Source organism: Vombatus ursinus, unplaced genomic scaffold, assembly GCF_900497805.2.
Source record: "Vombatus ursinus unplaced genomic scaffold, bare-nosed wombat genome assembly UNPS02008216.1, whole genome shotgun sequence".
Classification (NCBI taxonomy): Eukaryota; Metazoa; Chordata; class Mammalia; order Diprotodontia; family Vombatidae; genus Vombatus; species Vombatus ursinus.
In genome coordinates, this window is record NW_020947994.1 from 150,076 (window position 1) to 165,312 (window position 15,237).

The 15,237-nt window shown below is 38.6% G+C and overlaps 1 protein-coding gene and 1 pseudogene across 2 annotated transcripts in view; one reads left to right on the top strand and one right to left on the bottom strand.

Moving 5' to 3' along the window:
• The window catches only part of LOC114034139 (TBC1 domain family member 12-like), a 128,875-nt gene that overhangs the window by 104,588 nt on the left and 9,050 nt on the right, over nt 1-15,237 (bottom strand). The window lies entirely within an intron of this gene.
• LOC114034140 lies at nt 5,749-6,129 on the top strand (annotated as a pseudogene).

Consider the following 15,237-nt stretch of genomic DNA (forward strand, 5'->3'; position numbering starts at 1 on the left):
CTGCTCCAGACTCAAGACCCTGAGTCCAAGAGCACCAAGAATAGTAATATCCCCTATGCCGTTAAAAAAAAAAAAAAAAAAACTACCATAGCAGAAAAGAAAGAAATCCTCACAGAAAAACCAGGTGACAGACTAAAGAAAGATACAAGCAAAGAAAAATACAATGAAGAAATAATAATATGTGGTAAAAGAATGTCAAGAAAAATCTCCAGAAGAAAAGAATAATTCTGTAATGATCACATCAAGATCCCTAGTAAATAGAACTGAACCGGTCAGAAAACTACAATGCAGGTCTGATGTAGGCTATATGTACAAATTCCTATTAAACATATTTTCACATTAGTCATGTTGTAAGGAAGAATTAGAACCAATAGGAAGAACCACCAGAAAGAGGAAACAAAACAGAACAGAAGAAAAAAATAGCAAATAGTATGCTTCGATCTGCATTACTCCTATACTCTCTTAAAAATTATTGAGGAATCCTTTAAAAGAATTTTCATTTATGTGGGCTTTATCTATTGATATTTACCACCCTGGAAATTAAAACATATTATTAGTATTATGAAAATAGTTTTAACTTTGTGTGCCACTTAAAAGGGTCTCTGAGACCCTGAGTAGTCTCCCAATCATATTCTGAGAACCACTGATCTAACAGGAGTTTATTCAGCCATAAATATTAGATATTCAGCAAGGACATTTACTTACTCTACGCCTCTGGCTGGTCAGCAGGGTATAGTGACTTTCACCACAGTGGAACATCTCACAAGTTTGAGGGCACTGACTCTTTGTGGGAGTTTTATGCCCTTAGGAAAATGGAAATCTCTTAACTCCCTGGACCTAATTTAGCCTCAAGGATGCTTCCTTGCCTTCTAAGGAAAAACTAAACGGCCTACATGAGGGTAAATCAGGAGTAGGGAATCTGCAGCCCCGAGGCCACATGTGGCCCTCTAGGTCCTCAAGTGTAACCCTTTGACTTAATCCACTTGCTACACTTGAAAACCTAGAAGGCCACATGTGGCCTTGAGGCCACAGATTCCCCACCCCTGAGGTAGATGTTGCTCCTGCAGCAACTCCAAAATATTTATCTCCATCTCCAACTACTCCCAAGCTCCAAACTCACATGTTGACTTTCTAATTGCCTAGAGAACATCTCTGCGAATGTGTCACACTGGCACTCCAAGTCAATATGTCCAAAACTGAGATTATCTTTTCCCCAAAACCTGTTCCTCCTAACTTCACTTGATTTCCTAATGGTGTAACTCTCATTTACTTAGTTGCTCATGTTTGAAATTTTGGAGTTATATTTGAATTAAACCTCATTTACATCTAATCAATTACAAATTTCTTTAGATTCTACCTCTTATCATTTATCCTCTTTTACTTCTATTTTCATCATCCTGTAGTACAAATTGTGATCATGACTTGCTTGGACAATTACAAAAGTCTCTAAAGAAGTCTTTCCACCTCCATGCCACCCTTCACAAAACTTTCAAATTTATTTTCTTTATGCATATTTCTGGTCATGTCACTTATGTGCACAAATCTTCTCTATCATGTTTAAATTCCTTAACCTAACATTCAAGGTTTTCCATTTCCAAAAGTTTTCATCCTTTCTAGCATAAGTTCATACTCAATCCATAAATAAACATTTATTAAGCACCTACTGCGTGCCAGGCACTTTGCTAAGAGACTGGAATACAAAAAGAGGCAAAAAACAGTCCCTGTTCTCAAGAAGCTTAGGACTAATGGGAGAGAGGGAATAATATGCAAGCAAATAGATACAAATCAAGCTATATATACGCTAAATAGGAATTAACAGAAAAGAAAGCACTACAATTAGAGGGGTTGGGGAAGGCTTCCAGTTAAAGAAGGCATTTTAGTTGTCGTTAATGGAAGTTAGGTCAGTAGGCAGAGAGAGCGAGCATTCCAGGCATGGGGAACAGTCAGGGAAAATGCCCAGAGCTGAGAGATGCAGTGTCTTGTTTGAGAAACAGCTAGGAGGTTTTCACTGGAACAAACAGTATGTGTTGGGGAGTAAGGTATAAGAAGATTGGAAAGGTAAGAGGGAGCTTGTTTATAAATGGCTTTGAATGCCAAACAGAGCATTTATTTTATTTGTTCCTGGCGGCAATAGGAAGCTATTGATTTGGGGAGGGGCAGGTTTAGGGGTTGATAGGATCAGACCTGTGCTTTAGGAAAAGCATTTTAGAGGCTGAATGGAGGATGGCTTGGAACAGGAAGAAACCTGAGGCAGGCAGACTCACCAGCAGGCTATTAAAATATAGTCCAGACATGAGGTGATAAGGGACTGCATTAGAGTGGTGGCAGAGTCAGAGGAACGAAGAGGCAGTATAGGTAAGTTGCTGCAAAGATGAAACTGACAGGCCTTGGCAAGATTGGATGAAGGTAAATGGGGATGGAGGGGGGTGGGGAGAATGAGGAATCCAGGATGACTCTTAGGTTGGGAGTCTGAGAGTGGGAGGATGGTGTTATCCTCTACAGTAATAAGGAAGGTAGGAGGAAGGGTATGAAGATTAAAAAGTTCAGTTTTAGACATAATGAGTTTAAGACATCTACTGGACATCCAGTTTAGGATGTCTCAAAGGCAGTTGGAGATGAAAGGGCAGAATAGGTAGATCTGAGACTTATCAGCATAGAGATAGTAACTAAATCCATGGAAACTGATGAAATCACTAAGTGAAATAATATAGAGGGAGAAGAGAAGAGGATTTAGGACAGAACACGCTGAGGGATATTTTATAGATAAAAGGAGAGATCTCAACTAAGATCCAGCAAAGGAGTCAGAGAAGAGCATAAGGGGTCAGTTAGGTAGGATGAGAACCAGGAAAGAATGGTGTTCCAAAAACCTAGAAAGAAGAGAATATCCAGGAAGAGGAAAGTGTGATCAACAGTGTAAAACGCTTCAGAAAAGACAGGGAGTATAGAGAAAAGACCATTGGATTTGGCAACTAAGAGATCTTAAGTAAATTTGGGGAGAGATATTTTGGTGGAATGTTACTAATCCCTTTCACATAATCTAACTTCCAGCCTACTGCGGAATTCTCCTCACCCCTATGGCTTTTACTTATGCCTTATGCCTACAATAGTCTCTCTCTCACTCCTCACCTTCTGCACCTGTTAAATTCGGACACATTCTTTAAAGGCCAATTCAAATGCCCCTAAACCCTTCTCTGATTCCCTTCAAAGGGCAATTACTCTCCCCACCTTGAACCTCTCATAACTCTCTGTATTTCTTTAAGGTTTGCAAAGCCCTTTATATATTTTTTTCACTTGATCCTCATAACAATCCTGGCAGGTTAAGTGTTATTATTATACCCATTTTACATATGAGGAAACTGAGTAACAGAGAGGTTAAGTGACTTGCCCTGGGTCACAGAGCTAACAAGTGCCTGAGGTTCCATTCAAACTCAGATCTCAGTAACTCCAAGTCCAGTCCTCCTATACACTAGACACCCAAACTGCCATTTTTTTTTTCAGTGAATGGCTTAAAGACTTTTCAAAGGGATAGGAAGCACCAGAGAAGACAAAATCCAAATGCCTTATCTCTTTGAGCTAGAATGCTAGACCCAAACCAACAAGATAAAATTCACCACGGAAAATTTCAAAACCTAAATGTATATTCAAAAGTGGATTTATACATATACAAGATGAAAGACCCACCCTGCTTGACAGCAAATATGAAAAAAAAATCTAGAAGCTTCAATTTGCCACAAGTTTAATGAAACAACAGAGCAATGCTACTACCAAAAAGTTAGTAATTTAATTTAAGCAGCATTAACAGAAATGCTTCTATGCACATCAGTTTCCTCATATCAGAATAACTGAAGAGCTTTGCTGGAGCAATTCAATTTCACAAACATGAAGCATTTTTTATGTGCAAGGTTCTAGCACTAGGGACACAAAGATTAAAAAATGACAGCTCTCTTCAGAAGGTCATGTTCTTCTGGGGGAGCTGGAGCAGGAATATAACATCCCCAGGTTAATACTGTGTGTGATGGGTCAAAAGAGAAATTCAGACAAAGCATTCTACAAAAAGATGGGGCAAGAGAAAATATTGGGGGATATCAAGAAAAGTCTCCTGGACCTTCCACTTCTGGGAGCCAAGATGGTGGAATAAGAAGTAAGTTGCTCTTACCTTCCCTTGTTGACCTCTGAAAGCCTAGAAAATATCGCCCCAGGAAAAACCCTGGAACAGCTGAGCTAGCAGAAAAAATGGGGTAGAGCAGGCTTGTAGACCAGGAAGCTTAGGAGATTACGGGGAAAGGCCCCTCTTGCTCTGGGGGAGAGGGAGCAGTATAGGATAGGAGGCATCCCAGCAAGCACCAATACCAGGAACCCTAAATGCCTCAGGCAAGGGAACAGGTAGACACTAGCACAGAAAACCACCACATGTATGACAGCAGCCTAATCTCCCAGTGCCTCAGCACAACTCTGGGAAGCACAACTCCAGGAGGCAAAGTTCCAGGCTGACAGACATCCTCTAGCAGCCAAACATTCGAGTGCAAGGCCTGGGTAAACTCCCATCCCCAGGAACCAGACTCCCCCCACCCCCACCCTGAGAGCTACAGTGTTGTTTACTCCAGATCAGCATCAGGTAAGCTGCCAGAAGCCTACAGTCTCCAAATGCCAGCACCTGAGGCCCCAGCACAAAGCCAGTGAACAGGTCCTGGGCTCCCAGCATGAAGCTTGGGTCAGTGCCCCCTGTGCTCCAGCAAGACAGCTCAACTTTTTTTTAAAAGTCAGGAAATAGGCAAACGCCATGAGCAAAAAGCAGAAACAGACCATGACCACAGATTCTTATTATGGGAATGGGGAAGATTCATAAATTCAGAAAAGACAACATTATCAATATACCTATATCCAAAACCAAAAAGGGGAATATGAACTGATCTCAAACCCAAAAAGCCTTCTTGAAAGAGCTCAAGGAGGATTTTAAAAGTCAAATAAAAGAGGTAGAAGAAAAATTGGGAAAAGAAATGAGAGGTGTGTGAAAGACAGTCAATAACTTGGAAAAGGAAGAACAAAAATTAACTGTAATTAAAACTGTACTTGCTTTAATAATTAAAACAAGTACTTGAAAAACACAATTGGCCAAATGGAAAAAAAAGTACACTAAAGAAAATAACTCCTTAAAAAGTAGAATTGGCCAAATGGAAAAGGAGGCACAAAAACTCACTGATGGGAAGAACTCTTTAAAAAGTAAAATGGGCCAAATGGAAAAAGAGGTACAAAATCTAATAGAAGAAAACAAGTTATTAAAAATTAGAACTGGGCAAATGGAAGCTAATGACTCTAGGAGAGATCAAGAATCAAACAGAAACAAAAGAATGAAAAAAACAGAAGAAGACATAAAATACCTCACTGGTAAAATAACTGACCTGGTAGATCCAGGAGAGACAATTTAAAAATTATTGACCTACATGAAAACTACGATGAAAAAAAAGCCTAGATCCCCGTGCGCCACTGCAAGGCGATACAGATGTACCACCCGTGACCTTCTGCCCTCCACCTTCTGCCCCCGGTGTGCGAGCCACCCCACCGCATAGCCCTTGGAGCATCTCCCAGACGCTTCCAGCACCGCAGCCCCGGGAGATTGTACTCAAAGTATACATCAGTTAATATTTTGGTGCTTTGGATGTGATGAGGCTCAGTTGACATCTATGTGAAGAGGGCCTCCATCTCACGAGCTGCTTGAAACATACCAGGGACATCATACCAGGGACAAGAATGATAGCTGTGAGAAGAGTGATTTGCTTCCTACAACAGGATTTAGTGAAGATCAGTTTTCCCACTTCACATCACCTGCATACATCCTCCATCCAGCTCAACTCCAACCAGGCTTCCCTCACTCGAATGCATAGGAAGGCTTATGCTCGATTGTATCCAGTGATGTTGGTCAAGCAAGATGGATCTACCATTCATATCAGATATCAGGAGCCTCGGTGGATCCTTACAATGCCAGTAGATATTGACACACTGTCGCCAGAGGAAAGAAAGATTAGACTATGCAAACGGAATCCCAAGTATGCTGAAGTGGGAAAAAAAGAGGCAGAATTTGGAGATGACTTCAATGTGGAACAATACGCAAAATTTTGGAAGAAAAACTGAACATGTTATGATGTTAAGATTGTATAAAGGGTGAGTGCATTTAATGCACCCAAATATATTACTATTTTTATAAATTAAAAACTATAAAACCTTTAAAAAAAAAAGAGCCTAGACAGCATCTTTCAGGAAATCATCAAGGAAAACAGCCCTGAGGTCCTAGAACTAGAGGCTAAAATCATCATAGAAAGAATTCACCAATCACCTCCTGAAAGAGATCCCAAATTGAAAACACCAAAGAATCTTGTAGCCAAATTCTAAAATTACCAGGTCAAAGAGAAGATACTGCAAACAGCCAGAAAGAAACAATTTAATATCACGGAACCACTGTCAAGATTATGCAGGACCTTGTAGCTTCTACATTAAAAGATTGGAGGGTTTGGAATATGATATTCCGAAAGGTAAAGGAGCTTGCATTACAACCAAGGATCAACTACCCAGCAAAACTGAGCATAATCTTTCAGGGGAGGAGATGGACATTCAATGAAACAGAGGGCTTCCAAACCTTCCTGATGAAAAAATCAGAGCTCAACAGAAAATTTGATCTTCAACTACAAGACTGAATAGAACAGGTAAGAAAAAACAAAAATATATTATTAATAAGGGTAAAATTTTTACATCCCTACAAGGAAAGATGACCCTTGTAACTCAGAGAACTGTATTGTTATTATGACATTTAGAAGGGGCATATACAGACAGAGGGTGTGGGTATAAGTTGACTTTGATGTGATGATAAAAAAATCTAATTAAGTGGTGGAAAGGGATTATACTAGGAGAAGAGGAAAGGAAGAGGCAGAAAAGGGTAAATTACATCACATGAAAAGGCACAAAAATCTATTACAGCAGAGGGAAAGGAGGGAGATGAGCACTGTTTGAACCTTACTCTCATCAGATTTGGTTCAAAGAGGGAATAACATAATCAGTTAGGTATAGAAATCTAACTTACCCAATGGGAAGTAGGAGGGGAAAGGGAAAAAGAAAAGGGAAGAGGTGAATAGAAGGGAGAGAAGTAGTAAAGGTAAAGGGGAAGAAAAGGGAAGGGGCTGATAGAAGGGAGAGAAGACTGAGGGAGGCGGTAGTCAAAAGCAAAACTCTATTGAGGAGGGGAAGGGAAAAAGGAGAGAGAAAAATATAAACAGGGGGGAAAAGAGGATGGAGAGAAAGACACAGAGAGTAACCATAAGTGTGAATGTGAATGGGATGAACTCTCCAATAAAACAGAAGCAGATAGCAAAGTGGATTAAAAAACATAATTCTACAATATGTTGTGTATAACAAACACATCTGAAGCAGAGGGATACACACAGAGTAAAGGTCAAAGGCTGGAGCAGAATATATATTATGCTTCAGCTGAAGTAAAAAAAGCAGGAGTAGCTGATCTCAGACAAAGAAAAAGCAAAAATACATCTAATTAAGAGACAAGAAAGGAAACTACATCATGTTAAAAAGTACCATAGACAATGAAGTAATATCATTACTAAACAGATATGCACCAAGTGGTATAGTATCCAAATTCTTAGAGGAGAAGTTAAGGGAGTTACAGGAAGAAACAGATAACAAAACTGTATTAGTGGGGGATCTCAACCTCCCCTTCTCAGAATTAGATAAATCTAAACACAAAATAAACAAGAAAGAAGTTAAGGAGATGAATAGAATTTTAGAAAAGTTATATGTTACAGACCTCTGGAGAAAATTAAATGGGGATAGAAAGGAATATACCTTTTCCTTGGTGGTACATGGCACCTACACAAAAACTGACCATGTACTAGGGCATAAAAACCTCCCAATCCAATGCAGACTGACAGAAATATTAAATGTATCCTTTTCAGATCATAATGCAATAAAAATTATAAGTAATAAATGGTCATGGAAAAATAAACTAAAAATTAATTGGAAACTAAATAATCTAATCCCAAAGAATGAGTGGGTCAAATAACAAATCCTAGAAACAACCGATAACTTCATCCAAGAGAATGACAATAATGAGACAATACCAAAACTTATGGAATGCAGTGAAAGTGGTTCTTAGGGGATGTTTTATATCTCTAAATGCTTATATGAATAAAATAGAGAAACAGGAGATCAATGAATTGGGCATGCAACTAAAAAAGCCGGAAAAAGAACAAATTGAAAATCCCCAATTAAATACCAAATTAGAAATTCTGAAAACCAAAGGAGAGACTAATAAAATTCAAATTAAGAAAACTATTGAACTAATAAATAAAATTGGTTTTATGAAAAAAAAAACAATAAAATAGATAAACCTTTGGTTAATTTGATTGAAAAAAAAAGAAAACCAAATTACCAGCATCAAAAATTAAAAGAGTGAATTCACCACTAATGAAGAGGAAATCAAAACAATAATTAGGAGCTATTTTGCCCAACACATGCCAATAAATTTGACAATCTTGGTGAAATAGATGAATATTTACAAAAATATAAATTGCCTCGATTAATGGAAGAGGAAATAAAATACTTAAATGAGTAGGATTTATTGAGGAGGATGGAGGATTAATATAATATAATATATAATTAATATAATATGATTAATTATTAATATAATATAATAATTTAAATAATCCTATTTCAGAAAAAAAATTGAACAAGCCATCAATGAACTCCCTAAGAAAAAAATCTCCAGGGCCAAATGAATTTACTAGTAAATTCTATCAAACATTTAAAGAATAACTAATTCTAGGGCAGCGAGGTGGCGCAGCAGATAGAGTAGGAGTCAGGAGGACCTGAGTTCAAATCCAACCTCAGACACATAACACTTACTAGCTATGTGACCTGGGGAAGTCACTTAACCCTATTGCTTAGAAAAAAAAAAAAAAAAAAAAAGAATAACTAATTCCAATACTATATAAACTATTTGGGAAAATAGGTGAAGAAGAAATCGTAATAAATTCTTTTATGATACAAATATGGTGCTGATACCTAAACTGGGAAGAGCCAAAACAGAAAAAGGAAATTATAGACCAAAAATGTTAAATAAAATATTAGCAAAGAGATTACAACAGCTTATCTCAAGGATAATACACTATGATCATGTAGGATTTATACCAGGAATGTAGGGCTGGTTCAATATTAGGAAAACCATCAGCAAAATTGACCATAGTTCAATATTAGGAAAACCATCAGCAAAATTGACCGTATCAACAACAAAACTTACAGAAATCATATGATTATCTCAATAGATGCAGAAAAAGCATTTGACAAAACACGACACCCATTCCTATTAAAAAACACCAGCGAGCACAGGAATAAATGGAGTCTTCCTTAAAATGACAGGTAGCATCTATCTAAAACCATCAGTAAGTATTATATGTAATGGGGATAAGCTAAAAGAATTTCCAACAAGATCAGGGGGTGAAACAAGGATGTCCATTATCAACACTGTTATTCAATACTGTACTAGAAATGTTGGCTTTAGCAATAAGAGAAGAAAAGGAGAATAAAGGAATTAGAATAGGCAAAGAAGAAATGAAGCTATTACTCTTTGCAGATGATATAATTGTATACTTAGAGAATCCTAGAAAATCAAGTAAAAAATTACTTGAAATAATAAACAAATTTAGCAAAGTTGCAGGATATAAAAAAAACCCACATAAATCATCGGCATTTCTATATATTACTAATAAAGCCCAACAACAAGAGATAGAAAGAGAAATCCCATTTAAAGTTACTGTAGACATTATAAAATATTTAGGAGTCTACCTGCCAAAACAAAACCAGGAACTATATGAACACAATTACAAAACACTTTTCACACAAATAAGTCAGATCTAAATAACTGAAGAAAACATCAGTTGCTCATGGATAGGCCAAGTTAATATAATAAAAATGATAATTCTACCTAAATTAATTTACTTATTCAGTGCCATACCAATCAAACTACCAAAAAATTACTTTATAGAGCTAGAAAAACAATAACAAAACTCATCTGGAAGAACAAAAGGTCCATAATATCAAGAGAATTAACGAAAAGAAATGCAAGGGAAGGTGGCCTAGCTGTACCAGATCTTGAATTATATTATAAAGCAGCAGTCATCAAAGCTACTTGGTACTGGCTAAGAAACAGAGTAGTGGATCAGTAGAATGGGTCAGGTATGCAAGACACAACAGTCAATGACTATACTAATCTACTATTTGATAAATCCAAAGACTCTAGCTCCCGGAATAATTATTCACTATTTAACAAAAACTGCTGGGAAAACGGGAACATAGTATGGCAGAAACTAGGCACCAACCAACATCTTATACCCTATACCAAGACAAAGTCAAAATGGGTACATGATTTGGATATAAAGACTGATACTATAAGCAAACTAGGAGAGCAAGAATAATTTACCTATCAGATCAATGGAGAAGGGAAGAATTTATGAGCCAACGAAACAGAGAACACTATGAAATGCAAAGTGGATGACTTTGATTACATTAAATTGCAAAGTTTTTGCAAAAATAAAGCCAATGCATCCAAGATTAGGTGGGAAGCAGAAAAATGGGAAAAAATTTTTATAACCAGTGTCTCTGATAATGGCCTCATTTCTAAAACATATGGAGAACTGAGTCAAATTTATAAGAACACAAGTCATTCCCCAATTGATAAATGGTCAAAGGACATGAACAGGCATTTTCAGATGAAGAAATTAAAGCTATCCATAGTCATATGAAAAAGTGCTCTAAATCACTATTGATTAGAGAAATACAAACCAAAACAACACTGAGGGGCAGCTAGGTGGTGCAGTGGATAGAGAACCGATCCTTAAGTCAGGAGGACCTGAGTTCAAATCCAGACTCAGACCAAACACTTGACACTTACTAGCTATGTGACCCTGGGCAAGTCACTTAACCCCAATTGCCTGGGGGGAAAAAAACCAACATTGCGGCACCACATCACACCTATCAGACTGGCTAACATGACAAAACAGGACAATAACAAATGCTGGAGAAGATGTGGGAAAATTGGAACACTAATGCATTGGTAGTGGAGTTGTGAAGTGATCCAACCGTTCTGGAGAGCAATTTGCAACTATGCTCAAAGGGCTATAAAGTTATACATACCCTTTTACCTAGCAATACCACTTCTAGGTCTACATACCAAAGAGATTATAAAAACAGGAAAAGGACCTACATTTACAAAAATTTTATAGCAGCTCTTTTTGTGGTGGCAAAGAATTAGAAATTGAGAGGATGCCCATCAATTGGGGAATAGCTGAATGAGTGGGGAATAGCTGAATGAGCTGTGCTATATGAATGTAATGGAATACTATTGTGCTATAAGAAATAATGGACAGACTTCAGAAAAACCTTACATGAACAGATGCTGAGTGAAGCAGAACCAGCAGAACATTGTACACAGTAACACTCAGATTGTGCAATGACTGACTTTGATAGACTGAGCTCTTCTCAGCAATGCAAGGATCTAAGACAACTCCAAAAGACTCACGATGGAAAACGCTATTCACATACAGAGAAAGAACGATGGAGTGTGAATGCAGATGAAAGCATACTATTTACTCTCCTTTTCTTTTGTTGTGTTGTTTTGTTTCTTCTTTCCTATGGTTCCTCCCATTAGTTCTAATTCTTCTTTGCATTATGACTGTGAAAAACATGCTTAATATGAATGTATAAGTAAAGCCTATATCAGATTTCGAGCCATCTTCGGGAGGGGAAAAGTGAGGGGGGGGGAGAAAATTTAAAACTCAAAATCTTATGGAAGTGAAGGTTGAAAACTAAAAATAAATAAATTATATATGTAAAGAAAAGCCTCCTGGAGGAGCTGGCACCAGAGTGCAGGCTTAAAGGAAAAATAAAATCCTCTAAAATACAAATAAGGATGATGGCCATTCTTCAGGTGTGGAGCACAATATATATATGTGTGTATATATGTATGTATACATATATATATATATATATATATACACACACACACATATATATATATGTAGAGCCTGGTGCAGGGAATAGCTACCAGGCCAGTTTGACTGTAGTATAGATTAAGGGGAGGGGAGTAAAGTGAAATCAAGTTTATAAAAGTTAGTAGTAGCCAGTCAGCGAAGGCTTTCACATGGCAGGCTAAAAACATTTGTCTGTTACTCCAAGGGCAACAGGTAGCCACTAAAGTGTTGTTTTTGTTTTTGTTTTTGTTTTTATTTTTAAGAAGGAACAAGATCAAGCCTGCATCTCAAGAAGACAGATTATTTTAGCAGATGTATGGAAGACTGCTTGGAAAGGGATAAAACTGGGTGCAGGGAGGTTATTACAATCATCTGGGTGAGAGAGAATGAGGACCTAAATTAGGATGGTGGTCCATGTAAGTAAAAAGAAGGGCAAAGATGTAAATGATGTTACGGAGGTAAAAATCAACATGATTCAGCAATTTTTTTATATGATGGCAAAGGGATTTAGGAAAGAGAATAATCAAGGTGTGACTCCTGGGTTACAAGCCTAGAGGAGACTAGTAGGTCCTAGTGATTCCCTCAACAGAAACAGGTAACTTTGGAGGAAGGGTGGGTTTAGAATGATGAGCTACAGTTTGGAAATGCTGAGAATCATATAAAATCTATGTTGTTATTATCATTAGTGTCCAGATCACAAGAAGCAATAGTTCTATTTTATTGTGGACTAGTTAGACCACATCTGTAATACTGTTTTCTAGTCTGCATATCTCATTTTAAAAGGACATTTAAACTATATGGCATCCAGAAGAGAGAAGGATAGTGTGACATCTATAAACCATAAAAACTGTTGAAATAATTGAAAGTGTTTAGCCTGGAGAAAAGAATACTAAAAGGAGGACACATTTGGGGTATAAGTGCTTAATAATATCAAGGCACAATTTTGCATTTCATTTAGGCAGAGGAGGAGGAGACTAGCACTGCTTGAGGTGTTCTTATGGGCTCCTACAGAGCCAGTCTGACTGGAGAAAAAGGTGGAGAAGAGCCACAGAGAGAGGTCTCTGAGTCAGTGGGCACTTGTGTGCTGGATGACAAAGGTAGTGTGGTTGTTGAGGACAGCGAGGAATTGGGTCACCAGTCCTGCTTCTGGCCTTGACAACCATAATAAAGGGGAGCAACCCTCGAAAAGAAGAGTCCAGAGCCAACCAAATGACAGTGACAGATCAGCTGAAGCAGTAAGGCACCCTGAGAAGAGATAGGAGCCACTATGTGACAGACAGGTCCAACCACTTCAACCATCAACTCCTCTCAGATGTCCTGGTCGAGATCTCACCCTGGCAGCCCCCTGTCACTCCCCCACAGCCCTTTCAACTCAGCCCCTGGGCACACCATCCCCACCACTGACAAAGTGCCAGTGCACAGGGAAGCCCAAGAACCCAGGGAATAGTAGCACCCCCAGACCACAGGCCCTGCTTCCAGCCTAAGCCCTGCCACAGTGTGGCAGCCGTAGCTACTGAAGACCTAGAAATGAAAGTTCTGTCCACCAAAGTCCTTGACACTGTCAAATGGCTCAACTTCATAAAGACTAAGGTCTTATTAATGAAAATGTCATTAAGGAACATGCCTCTGCTTTGCCACTGCACCCATCTGACTTGAAGCCTCTTACTTGTTTTCTGTCCTAATTATAATGTAAGGATCCAGAGAGCAATTGCAGATCTGCTTGTCTATGTGCACTCTGCACAGAGTAAGCACTTTACATCCTCTACATTTTTTGCCAGAGGCCTGGAATCCTTTGAGGGCCACAAGTGGCACATGGGCTATATGTTGTACAGGCCTGACTTAATGTATGCTTTTTCTTTCATTCCTTCATCTGGCCCAAGATCAGTTAAATACTTATTAAGCACTTACTTTGTGCTCAAAGAAGCAGTATGACAGTGAATAGAAAGCTGGTTTCCCTCACAGTCAGTAAGACCTGGGTTCAAATCCCTCCCCTGCCACATCCTGTCTTTGTGACCCAAGCCTCTCTTAGTCCTCTAGCCAACTCTCTAAAACTAAGCAGAAAAGGTGCAAGCCTGAATTGTCAGACAAAGCTTCCTTATCTAGGAATTTCCTATATCATTGACTATATGCCAGGTACTATGCCAGGCACCAACAATACAAAGACAAAAATAGATATACTTGTAGATATACATCTACAAGTATAAACAAAATATATATAATATAAATACAAGGGATGGGGGGGATGGATACTAACATATGGAGGAGGATCAGGAAAGGTCTTCTACAGAATGAAACTATGGAGTGCACAAGGCAGAGGTGATGAGGGAGTGTACTGCAGGCAGAGCAGACCGCCTGTGCAAAGACACAGAGATTGGAGACGCACTGGCTTAATGTGAGGAACAGCACGAACATGGTGTGGCTGAACCAAAAAAAAAAAAAAAAAGAATGAGAGGAAAGGATGCCATCTAGGAAGCATACAAGAGAAAAAGGGCATGAGATGGCATGGACAAGAATGGTATGCGATAGGCTGGTACTGATGCACTGCCCCCTGCATCACTGGAGGGAACATCCACACGGATCAAAATCCACTTGGGAGTAGTGAAGAAAATCGTACCCACCAACAACCTAGTTTCTCAAAAAGCCTTAAGAGACAGTATATAAGAGCTGGCATGGCACGTTGAAATTAGCACTGTACTGGGAGTCAGATGGTCCATGTCAAATATCAGCTCTGCTATTTAAGCCCAAGTGACCATGGACACGTCATGGCCTCCCTGAGCATCCCTCTCAGCTCTCACTCTATGACCTCAGGAGGCTCTCACAGTGTCGAACAAAGAACTCTAGACGTGGAGTCACTCCAGCCCTTGCTACCACTGGCTTTGTGACCTTAAGCAAGTCAAAGGGAATCTTTCTGAACATCAACTCATTTGTAAAATGCTTCTAATTCCTCAACTTCTCATTTTACAGGAATCTTACATGAGCTAAGATGAGTATTAGGCTAGCTAAGGCAATTGTGAGGAAACAACTAGATAATTAGATTTTTCAAAATATTACTCTCCAAATGTGTAAAATATTCAGGAAGAAAAGTACATGACGCCTTTAAAGAAAAGTTGTCAGCATAACAAGCAGCTTTAAAATTACTAGGAGTTGAAGATCTCAGTTAAAAGTGTAAACTTTAGCATTTTCTGCAAACTGCCTCACACAACTCAGAGCA